The sequence below is a fragment of the Amphiura filiformis genome, chromosome 14, assembly GCF_039555335.1.
Source record: "Amphiura filiformis chromosome 14, Afil_fr2py, whole genome shotgun sequence".
Taxonomy (NCBI): domain Eukaryota; kingdom Metazoa; phylum Echinodermata; class Ophiuroidea; order Amphilepidida; family Amphiuridae; genus Amphiura; species Amphiura filiformis.
Genome location: NC_092641.1, coordinates 22,419,951 through 22,432,478, shown reverse-complemented (window position 1 = coordinate 22,432,478; position 12,528 = coordinate 22,419,951). Strand labels below are relative to the sequence as shown.

Below are 12,528 nucleotides of genomic sequence, written 5' to 3'. Positions count from 1 at the left end.
ACCCAAGTACACATTCTTAATATTTACATATTCTTAATTAACATTTACGCAATTTAATTCTTGACAAGATGAGATAGCTCATATTATGCCTTTTATTTAATTCGCTCCTTAAGTATTTCTTTATTTTTGTGTACATCATGCACATTTCACATTTTTATGGTTATTCTTCATTTTGTTTTTAACTATAGTGAGCGGTAGGCTCTCTTATATTTTTTACATGATCCAAGTATCATGCTTGACAAAGATAGTACATGATTTTTATTTATTTTGCCCTTTGTGTATTTCTTTTTCTTTTTTTTTTTTGCGGTATCAGGGTGAAATGTCTCAAATTCATTCCAATTTCATTCCTTGGTTACCCTGGGCATTTGAAATTTCACTAAAATTGGTAACCACAAATCAACTGTCTTTTTTCAAGATTTCTTTGGAAATGCATCGATTTGAAGTGTCAAATTTCAGGATGGTAATGAGAAAACAATAATATCAGAGATGTGCAATTGGTATTGTCAGATTTCCTGAAAAACATGGAAAATCCTGAAAATGCACTTTCCCCCCATCCTTTTGCACAGGAAGGGTAAGCAAAAAATTACTGAAATTGGTCAATTTTCTTCAAAATTTCCTGAAATCAGGAAATGTCCTGAAAAGTGATGTCTCTGTGATACCCCGGTACCGAATGCAATTTAACAGCACGCCTGACATATACCACCTTAACATTTTTAGAAGTGTGATTTGTAGCACGTCTGCATTATTTTCAAAACTTGACCCCTACATGCCAAGAATGATTTAGACCCAGGGATTTAGGTAATAAAAAGTGGTAGTTTTTCTCCTGGGATGGACCTGCATATGTGCTCTCAGGCCCCACAAAAAATACTGTGCAAATGTGGCAGGGTTGTTTGATTTAAATCATGCCGATTTAAATCATTGATTTAAATCACTTGATTTTTTTTTAAATCACTGATTTAAATAAACTTTGTCAACATTGATAAAATGTGATGCGATCAAGCAAAATCAGTCGCAACTCAGAAATATTGATTTTGAGATATAGCCAAACAAATAAAATATTTCCTTTTGTTTCCTTTTGTTTCGGAAACTCTTTAATTGCTCATATCTTTGGAACTGATCGTTCAATTTCAATGGAGTTTCTGCAAAATGCAGCTTTGTTATTAAATGCTCTTACAATCCTTTAAGAAACTGAAAATTGAATATTTCCGCGTTCTGACTGATTTTGCTTGATCGCATCACAAATGTAAGTTAATTTCTTGCTTAAACTGACTATTTTACTTCATTAAAATGCTTCTACAACTTTTGGATACAATTAAAATACCTCTATGATGTCACTTTATCTATTGCTAAAAATTCATCTTCAAGGTGCAGAATTCAACACGTTTGTTCCCCATGATTTTACCAAATTTTTCTTTGAAATTTTCACATGTAAAAACATGTTTTGATTTTTTGTAAATACCTGGTAAGGTTGTGACTAGCATTCCACTGGTACTCTTTTGACTTTATCATGGGGTATAGCAGTTCTTGGAATCAAAAAAATCTATTTAAAAAAAATCCGATTTAAATAAAAAAAAATCTGTATTTTTTTGATAAAAAAAAAAATTAAAAAAATCAACAACCCTCACAGGCTGAAATGTGGGTTACAGAGAAATAATTATAATGAAAGACAGAGATAAAAGACTAGCTCCCCCAAGTGCCACCACTGTTTTGGAGTTTTTGCCCTCTCTGAATTTTATATGTTTTAGTGTAGAGATTTTGCCCTCTCTGAAATTCACTTTTCCCCTCCCCCTCCCCCAAAATACAATTAATACATAATAATAATAATAATAATAGCGACAAGGCACATATCCACTCAATTAAGAGCGCTCAGGGCACTAAAACAAAACAAAACAAAACAAACAAAAAAACTAACAAGACAAAGAAAACTGGAACTAAATTAAGAAACATAACTTAAGAATTACAGAATGTCTCTGACATAAGATGAGTTTTTAACAACTTTTTAAACACAGTTACATTTTTAGCAGTTCTAATATAAATAGGCAGTTCATTCCATACGTAGACGTGGAGCTGCGATTGCAAATGATCTGTCACCCCATGTGCGGTTGGATTTTCTTTCTTGAAGAAGTTGCATGTTTCCAGATCGAAGCGTACAGGTGGGAACATAATGTAAAAGGAGTTCAGATAAATATAACGGAGCAATATCATTAATACATTTATATACAATCAACATAAGTTTAAAACAATTCTTTGTGTGACAGGAAGCCAATGCAGTTCCTTTAGGATTGGCGTGATATGGCAATATTTTCTGGTGAAAGTAAGAATTGAGCGGCAGTGTTTTGAATTTTCTGAAGGCGATAAGAGTTGGTTTGCTGGTAATCCATAAAGAAGTGCATTGTTGTTATCCAAACGAGAAGAGATGAATGAGTGAATAATTTGTCCAGTAGCATCGCGACTTAGGTATTTGCGGATCCGGCTGATGTTACGTAGTTGAAGCGCTGAACAACGAATGACATTAGAGATATGGTTGCATGGTCATGTGAGTGTCAAAAAATGCACCTAAATTGCGTGCTTTGGAAGATAAGGCAATTGCAGAGTCATGCACCGATGCAAACATTTTCAATGTTGATTTTAGAGAGCTGTTGGTGGGATCCGAACAGAAGAAATTCTGTTTTATCATCATTTAACTTCAAGAAGTTTGATTTCATCCAATTACGGATTTCACTGATACAAATTTCAAGAGAAGCAATTGCAGAATTAGCACTATGTTGAGAAGATTCAAATGATAAATAAAGTTGCGGTCGTCCGCATAAACATGATAATTCAATTGATGGCGAAGAATGATAACCCGTACAGGGTAGGTGTAAATGGTAAACCACTGAGGTCCAAGTACAGAGCCTTGAGGCACAGAATAATCAAGAATGGTAGAATGAGAAGTAGCATTGCCAATGCGAACATATTGCAGTCTATTTGTAAGATATGATTTACACCAGTCCAGGGTGAGTCCAGGGCAAGATCTTGAATGCCAAGATAATAGTGAAGACGGGAAAGAAGAATATGGTCAACAGTGTCAAATGCAGCACTTAAATCGACAAGAATCAAAGCTGTGATTTGGCCATTGTCAAGTGATGTGAGAATGTCATGTAACACTTTTAGGTGCAATTATGCTCTGGTGTAGCGATCACAATGCATTCAAAATATTTATGAAGGAAAATGCTAAATACAATTAAATGTTGGAACTACAACAAAAATTCTCCTGCAGCAACTATTAACCTTTTTTAGAGGTTCAATGTTTTGAGTCAGGTCTAATTTAGTCGGTTGGAGAAGATGACTGAATCCTATATTTTGCTCCACCACTCAAAATATGTGATGCGATCAAGCAAAATCAGTCGGAACTCGGAAATATTGATTTTGAGATATAGCCAAAGAAAGGAAATATTTCCTTTTGTTTCCTATTGTTTTGGAAACTCTGTAATTGCTCATATCTTTGGAATTGGTTGTTCAATTTCAATGGGGTTTTCTGCAAAATCCAGCTTTGTAAATGCCTTTTACTATCCTATAAGAATCTGAAAATTAAATATTTCCGAGTTCCGACTGATTTTGCTTGATCGCGTACACGCATTTTGTCAATCCTAACGTTTCTCTTTGGTATGAGTTCTGGCAATGTGTTTTGACAGAGTACTACTATGTGTAAAATATCTCTGGCAATACTTACACTGATAGGGTTTCTCTTTGGTATGAATTCGGATGTGTTCTGTTAGATTACCATTCTGTGAAAACGTTTTCTGGCAATAACCACACTGATAGGGTTTCTCTTTGGTATGAGTTCTGATGTGTTTTATCAGATGTTGTTTCATTGTAAAAATTTTCTGGCAGTACATGCACTGATATGGTGTCTCTTTGGTATGAGTTATGATGTGTGGATTCTCTTTGATATGAGTTCTGATGTGTGCTGTCAGAAGGCAATTTACTGTAAAACATTTCTGGCAATACGCACACTGATAGAGTTTCCCTTTGATATGAGTTCTAATGTGTGTTGTCAGACTACTATTCTGTGCGAAACATTTCTGACAATACTCGCACTGATTGAATTTCCCTTTGATATGAGTTCTAATGTGTGTTGTCAGACTACTTTTGTGTCTAAAACATTTCTGGCAATCCTCGCACTGATAGGGTTTCTCTTTGGTATGAGTTCTAATGTGTGTTGTCAGACTACTTTTCTGTGTAAAACATTTCTGGCAATCCTCGCACTGATAGAGTTTCCCTTTGATATGAGTTCTAATGTGTGTTGTCAGACTACTTTTCTGTGCAAAACATTTCTGGCAATCCTCACACTGATAGGGTTTCTCTTTGGTATGAGTTCTAATGTGTGTTGTCAGATTACTTTTCTGTGCAAAATATTTCTGGCAATACTCGCACTGATAGGGTTTCTCTTTGGTATGAGTTCTGATGTGTTTTGTCAAATCCGTATTCTGTGTGAAACTTTTCTGGCAATACTCGCACGGATAGGGTTTCTCTTTGGTATGAGTTCTGATGTGTTGTGTCAGATGACTACTCTGTGCAAAACATTTCTGACAATACTCGCACTGATAGGGTTTCTCTTTGGTATGAGTTCTGATGTGTTTTGTCAAATCAGTATTCTGTGCAAAACATTTCTGACAATATTCACATCGATATGAGTTCTCAGTGTGTATCCTGATGTGGTTCACTAGGCTAGTTCTTAGGGCAAAACATTTCTGACAGTACTCACACTGATAGGGTTTCTCTTGAATATTCAAGAAGTTATTACATTGGTACCATTGCCTGTAGGTATTCAAATGTCTTTCCAGCTCACCATTTTTTGACAAACTTTGCTGACAAAACATCCTTTTGCATCTGCGAGCCCGCACATATTTAATCAGATGTCTGTTAACATGGGTTTTGTATTTGTCCAAAGAATAATGCTTGAGTTTGCAAAACGCACAAGAAAACGGTTTTAGAAGTTTTGATGCCATCTTAAGAAGAACTCAACAATGTTAAAAGATGTTGATCAAATTACGCTGTGCACCTGAAACATACCATGGAATGCTAGACTTGTAAAGATGTCCTTGACTGAAGCAGCCCGGGGAAGCAGCAAGCAATACAAGTCCACAACCCTCACTGGCTTCCGTCTAAGTCCTGGTTCTACTTTTTACTAGGTTCCCAGTGGACCGAATTATCTGAAAGGTTACAATATTAATTAATATTTGTTATTATAGTCTACAACTTTACTTTTTATATCTTCCACAGGGCAGCTGAGAGCCATTATGGGCCCAGGGGGTATAATGAATGCACAGCACCTTTGATAAGCAATGATGTGCAGTCAGTGGCATAGCTAGCTCGAGGTTGTGGCACCCTGGAACCAAAATACAGAATAGTGCTACCATTCCTCAAACAATTACATGCAAAACACACACAAATTTGCACAAATACTGCCAATCTTGTTAAAATCAAGTTGAATTTCAGTCTTAAAATGGTCTTGATCAAATGACTACTTATGTTGAAATGCGTGAATGCGTGCAAGTTTTTACTTTCACCGCTTGGAGGGCGCAGAAACAATCTGGGGCCGCTGCATTGGTCTAGTCAGTGCCCCTAAGATGGGGCATAGAGCACATGCCCCTTTCCCCATCACAGTTGTTTGATGTGATCATTTATTTTTTCTAACAAAATATAAGTTCAATTCTAGACCTATACCAACATGCAGATATCATATCCACATATATTTTTTAGCTATTTTTAACATATAGATTTTTGTTATGTACCGTATCAAATTATTTTTTCGCCTTGTGTTAATTCTTATATGTTCATTTTGGTGCAAATTGAGGGCGCTATTTACAAATATTTTAAATTTAAATAAGCCAAATAATATATGATGACTGAGTTATTCATATTGTATTTGTATTATAGTTATTGTATGTTGTGAATTATGAAAATATTGGGATATTCAGCACCTTTGGGTTGGTACTGGGCAGCATCTGTGTGGTCTGTGACCTCTGAATCAGGGTCTTAGCTAGCCGCCCGTCTGGCCGTTATTTTAGACGGCCAGTTTGCTCCTGGGACAGGCAAAGTTAATGCCTTTGACAGATGCTATATTATAAATTGTATGTTTTGAGAAGCTAATTGACCTTTTTAGTAGACCCAATTTGTAGAACAAGGCCATATCAGCACATATTTGAACTCTTTGAACCCCCAATGGGCTGTAGACGGTCTGGTAAATGTTTTAAAGGTCAAATTAGGACAGGCAATTTTATTCACATGACGGGCAACCCTCAATTTCTAGCTAAGACCCTGCTCTTAACTGCAGGAAATCTTAGAAAGGCCTGATCTTATTTGTGAATGTACACCACGAGTGAGCCGTAAAAATTGTATTCTGAGTTACAGTATAAAATCCCGGTATAAAATATGCACGAAGGTTGTATTCATGTACCTCAAGTTAGTGCTACATGTATCTCATTTTGATAGCCCTAGTCAAACACCTAAAAGCCAATCAATAATCCTATATTGTTGAAGAGGATATAATTAAGCTTAAAAATGTCTCTGATAGTCTTTGTTTTCTTTGGCTAAATCCCTGTGGCGTAACTAGACATTTTCATTTGAGGGGGCAAATATAATAAATGATGGGGCAGGCATCGTTCGTGCTGTTTGAGTTTGTAAGCGCGTCAACACCCTTGTCACACTAGGCGACACAGGGGAGGGGGGTCCGAGGCATCTTGGCCGTAGGCAGGCTCACATGAATGGAGAAATCACTAAAAATCAATTTTGACAACCAAAACCTAAATGATGTTGACTTACGTTGGTACTGGCATAATACTGGATTCATAAACTATCACATAGTGCAATCTACGATCCACCAACTCGACACTCATTAAAGCGCAAAAGCAATTTGTGTGTAAATCAAGACCATCCAAAACAGCTTTCTTACAGTAAAGAATAGGAGGTCATCTGGGGTCACATACAGTTGTACATGTGCCTACTGCTACTGTCACAATTTCACACACAAATTTTGGGCAATTTGGTGACATTATTTTTGTCTGTAACTTCAAAAGTATATGCACTAGAAACATGATTGACCCCTTATTGTTTAGGTAATTTGATTCTCTTTCAAATGAAAGAACTTTCAGCTAAAAATATTGAACTTCAAAATTTTATGAACATCCCTACCAAGTCTTGGGATTTCCTTGGAATGTGTCCCCGGGACAGTGGTGTAGATTTCTTTTTGACATGGCAGGGATGAGGTTGGAAAAATTGTCTTGAAGTATAGTGAACCAGCACCTTTTGGTGACAAGTTTTATGGTACAAATTTGTGCAAAGCGAGCGAAAAAATTTGGCATATTCTCTCAGTCGGGGCCACGTCACACAGCGTCATCATATATCATTGTGTCAAAAATTGCCGTGGATAGTATGGCGAATCCTCTCGTTTTTCAACAACTACGCATGGCGATTTTGTTCGAGATAGGCCGAGCGACTCAGGTTAAGCATACCATTTACACGATATGAGATACTACAGAGCCTGCCGCAGAGTTTCTATTCTACGATTTGCGCATGATCAGTAGCCCATATGGTGTTGCCATATTACAAGAAAATTCGATTTGTTGTCAGGTAAAACCCAAGTTTTGTTTCCAATACACTAACTCGAAATACAATACACTAATTAGCGGGGATTGCTGTTTGCTGTGGATATTTTACTGCATTTTATCTGTAACGATTTTGAAATCGTTCATCAAAATTGTGATATATTCAACTGTTTGAGAATTACAATTATATAAAGGAACATGTGTAAGATCCAGGTGCTGTATCTATAATACAATGTACATTATCGACACACTGTGCAACTTTCTTTATCTGCGTCAATAATAGAATCTTGATTTCAATCGAATTGAATACATCTCTCCATTTTGAGTTTGTACTCCACCACTGAGCGATCTAGCGATCGATTTCTACTCTAGCCAATCAGATACCGTATTGTTTGTAATAAACGCTCCCCCTCTAATAAACGCCCCCCTCCAATTTTTCTGTGAAAAATTGACAAAAATGCAAACATTTCCATGCCATATCGTGTAGGTAAGCTTAAAACTTGCATCAGTCATGTCAGTCACGATCGCTATATTGAATGGACCAAACATATTATGACTCAACTCCCATCCATTTCATGGCCTAATAATGGTAGAATTTCACTAATTCCATGCACTTACAGGAGTAATTTTGTTGTATTTCCCACGAAAATATCATTCCGTGGGCGCCGCCATCATGTATAGTCGTGAATCCCTCCTTTTAATAGGAGCACCATCGGGAAATTGAACCCGATTTTTAAGCTTTTTTCACTGACAATTGACGCGATTCCAAATACAGCGCGCCACCTACGATCACGCCTGGCTGATCAACTTCGCGCAGAGCATCATGGGTAAAAGTCGACATCCATGACTCGTCGACGATGAACCATCGACCCTGGAAACGTAACGAGTGTTGCTATCGATTACTCAAATTTGTTTATTTACGTCGATGATGATCAGCTGTTAATTCAACCCTCCGACGATTTTTTTTCCCAATTCTGCCTCCTTTTTAAAGTTAATTTCGACAGTCATGGTTTAGGCCTACCGGTATAGGCCTACCTCTGTGAATGTTCAGAGTGTTAGGCCTATTCCCACACAAGATAATGGGCATCAATTAAACCCTTATTTTCAAACTTTTCCGAACTTTCCGAGGTGTTGGGAAAATACTTTAGGCTCTCGTTTACAAGAAAAGAAAACACTTTCAGGTCTTTAAGCTTTGTTGTAAGCATGGTAAGAAGGCCAATAATAGACTTGATTAAAAAAATATGATTGGGGATAGGCCTACTTTAGACCCTCATGCATATCCTTAAAAAAAACAATTTTTAAACCTGGTTTATTTTAAGTAAAGTAGGCCTAATATTCTCAATAGGCCCTATTTAGAATAACGAAATATTCAATACATATTTTAACAGCATGGACAGCGTAAAGTATATATTTTTTAATGTTTTTTTTCTGCCTCCATTTTAAAGTTAATTTCGACAGTCATGGTTTAGGCCTACATCTGTGAATGTTCAGAGTGTTAGGCCTATTCCCCAAAAAAATAATGGGCATCAATTAAACCCTTATTTTCAAACTTTTCCGAACCCGATCCGAGGCGCTTGGGAAAATACTTTAGGCTCTCGTTTACAAGAAAAGAAAACACTGAAAAATCAGTGATTGGGGATAGGCCTACTTAGACCCTCATGAATATATCCTTAAAGAAAACCATTTTTAAACCTTCTTTGTTTTAAGTAAAGGAGGCCTAATTCTCAATTTTTAGAATAACGAAATATTCAAAATACCGGTACATATTTTAACAGCATGGACAGCGTAAAGCATTTTTTTTAATACGATTAAAACGTTTTCGAATTTCAAATGTACTCTATTCCTATCCCAGCAAACACAAAAACGTTTTAAAAAACGTTTTAAATAAGTTATATTTTGGCATTTGGTTTAGGTAAAAACGTTTTAATAACATTAAAATGTCGGGTTATATAAAGGTCATGATAACGTTTTAAAATGTTTTGTATGAAAACACACTACAACAATATTTTTAAATGTTTTCAAAAAATGTTATTGTAAACTATTTTTACAAACATTCATGCCAAATATTGTGTCAATACTTAAAAACATTATGTTAAAATGTTTGAATTCAGCAAACACAGAAATGTTCTTAAAATGTTTTTTTCAAAACCTTTTAATAACATTTAAATGTCGGGTTGTACAAAGGTCATGAAAACGTTTTTAAAACGTTATTGAAAATATTTTGGGCAAACATTTTTCGCAAAATATTTTTTCAACCCCAAAATAACATTCTGTTTAGAATGTTTTGTATCAAGTTTTCAAGAATGTTTTTGGAATGTTATTAAAACGTTTTTATACCCTTTATATAACCCGACATTTAAACGTTTTCTGTAAAACATTTTTGTTTGCTGAGCAGTAGATTATCAAAAATGTTTTTAAGGTTATGAAAACGTTTTATACTCTTATTATACCCTTTATATAACCCGACATTTAAACGTTTTCTGACAACCTTTTATAACCTTTTGCGAATGATGTCGAAAACGTTATGTGTTTGCTGGGATTCAACCATCTACGGTTAAAACTCGATGTCAAAAATGTTGAGGTCTCTGATCGACCATCTAGGCCTATAAACCCGATGTCAAAATGTCAATTTTCGAGTTTGGGTAGGTCTATAATAGAAAATGCTTTTGATGCAAGACAATTTCAAACATGAAATTTAATCTAAATCTTTTTTATTTCTTGTTTGGATAACTTTTCCCATAATTATACCATGCGTGATACATGATTAAGACAAAAGCTTTTGGTTTTCATAAATGTTTTGAACGCTTGTCTTATTTTTATTTTTATTATTTTTTTTCCTAACCTAGGCCTATAGATGTTTTACATTTATAACCTTTTACAAACTTGAATAGATATGAATTAATTGTTTTAAAGCATTTTTCGTGTGACGTTTTGAAACGCTCTTTGTAGCATGATGTAGGCCTACTGTATGATCACGAAAGGTGGTAAATTTAGAAGCCATTTCCTTCTATAGCCTATAGCCATAAACAAAACACTTTGGCCCCAATGTATAATGTCGGGAGAAAATATATCAGATATACTTGCACTAAACAAATAAACCTGTTAATTTTTTAAATAAACTCTTGTGGTGCAATTCTGTCAACAAAATTACATAGGCTTATGAACCGGGGGCTGGGGGCTCAGCCCCCTCAATAAATTTGGTGCGGGGGCTCGAATAGGCCTACCCTTCTGTATGAATAGGCATGTTTTCATTTTCATTTAGGCCTATAATGACCTCCAAACTACATTGTTAAGCTACATTGGTTATCTTGTTTTGTCCCTTATTGTACAGTATATTCTTCACCGTAAATTGGTGTGTATGTGGGGGGTGTCCCGGTTTCGCCCCTTCAGTCTCAAATGAAGCAGGCCTAAACAATGCGTTCACCCCTCCAATAAAGTCCATCCCCAGATTTGACCTCTTTACTTTGTAGGTTGAGTCCTTGATCCATGGGCCTGATCCATTATTTTAAATATGCAAGAAATGTCGACCCTCCGAATTTAAACCTTTCCAATTTGGCCAAAGTCCACAATGCCGTAAAGGTTGGGCTACACTACAGTTCAGTTCTTTTCACAGTGTTGACTTATAATTTCATGAGAAAGAAAAAAGAAAATGGGAAAGATTTTAATCTTTCCCATTTTTTTTTCTTTTAAAAACATGTATAGGCCTAGGCGTTTAAAATCGCCCACTTGAATATTTAGTCGAAACAGTTTTTGATTTTTCAATGTTGTGCCGACCGATATTATATGACTAAAAAGAAACTCATTCCAACCAACGTGTGCTATTTTAATTGGGAGTAGGCCTAGGCCTACATTAAGAGTAAATTTCCTTGGGTTATGAAAAGGGAAATATGAAATAAAGATGGTATGACATGCAAGAAAGCGGAAGTAAAATAAAATATAAAAAGAAACATGAATTAATATTAAAATCGGGCATGACAATTGTCAAATTTAAACCTTAATTGTGACACGATCTGGTTCATGGGGGGCAAAAGAGGCATTTTTGAAAATTGTGTTACTGTGAAAACACCAAAGGTCTAGCATACTTGGTTCTATGGAGTTTTTCATGCATATTTTCTTGATGGGCCTATGCCGTAAAATAATGATCTTTTAAATTCATGTAGGCCTACTCTTTTGCATGCAGTTTGAAACTTTCTTCATCTTTATTATAATGCTAGAACTCTATGAGGTATTGTTGAACTTATGCATTAAAGTCTAAAATTGAAATATTAACAAAAAATAAATGTTATTTTTAGGGCCTATGCGGTAGGCTATGCCTACAAAGTGTTTTTATTGTGATCGTAATTTTTTTAATGTTTGATAGTAATACAATTAAAAATACAAATTTAGGCTAAAAATATAATAAGGACAAATCAAGCAATTACAATAATAACAAAAACGGCAAACCAATGTGATGCATGCTTATAAGTAATGAGACATTAAGAATCTTTTAAAAATTTACTTGAATTTCTTTGCGGTAGGCCTATCCCGCGCGGCGGGCCGCTATAAGCGGCTTCGTGCAAAAAAACCCATTTTTAGAAAATGTAGGCCGATTACAAAAATGCAACACCGATAGTATGGATGTTGGTGTTATATGATTATCGTATTGAACAAACAATAAATTCAGAAAGAATTAAAACAATTTATTCTAATAACCAAAATAAAACATATGCGTTTTCCATTAAAAAAAAGGACAGGCCTAGGCCTACTTCGCATTGACTAGGCTCGCGCGTATCGGGCTGAAAAGCATCGCAAAGTTTAAAAACAAAAAGGGCGGTTTTAGAAAATGATAACAAAAAGGAAATACATAGTATCAACGTCAAGTTTGCGGGATTTAGAAAAGGACATCTGTGAATATCAAACTGCAATATTTCACTTCAACACAGAAAATCTTAAAAAATTT

General features: G+C 35.5%; 1 protein-coding gene across 1 annotated transcript in view; it reads right to left on the bottom strand.

Annotated features, from left to right (window-relative positions):
• LOC140169842 (PIH1 domain-containing protein 2-like) overlaps nt 1-7,178 on the bottom strand; it is a 32,078-nt gene extending 24,900 nt beyond the window's left edge. The window contains exons 1-2 of the mRNA XM_072193153.1: nt 6,808-7,178; nt 5,056-5,195 (exon numbers count right to left, since the gene is read on the bottom strand). The gene's annotated coding sequence lies outside the window, so the exon portion shown is untranslated. The remainder of the gene's footprint in view (nt 1-5,055; nt 5,196-6,807) is intronic.
• Nucleotides 7,179-12,528: the final 5,350 nt, after the last annotated feature.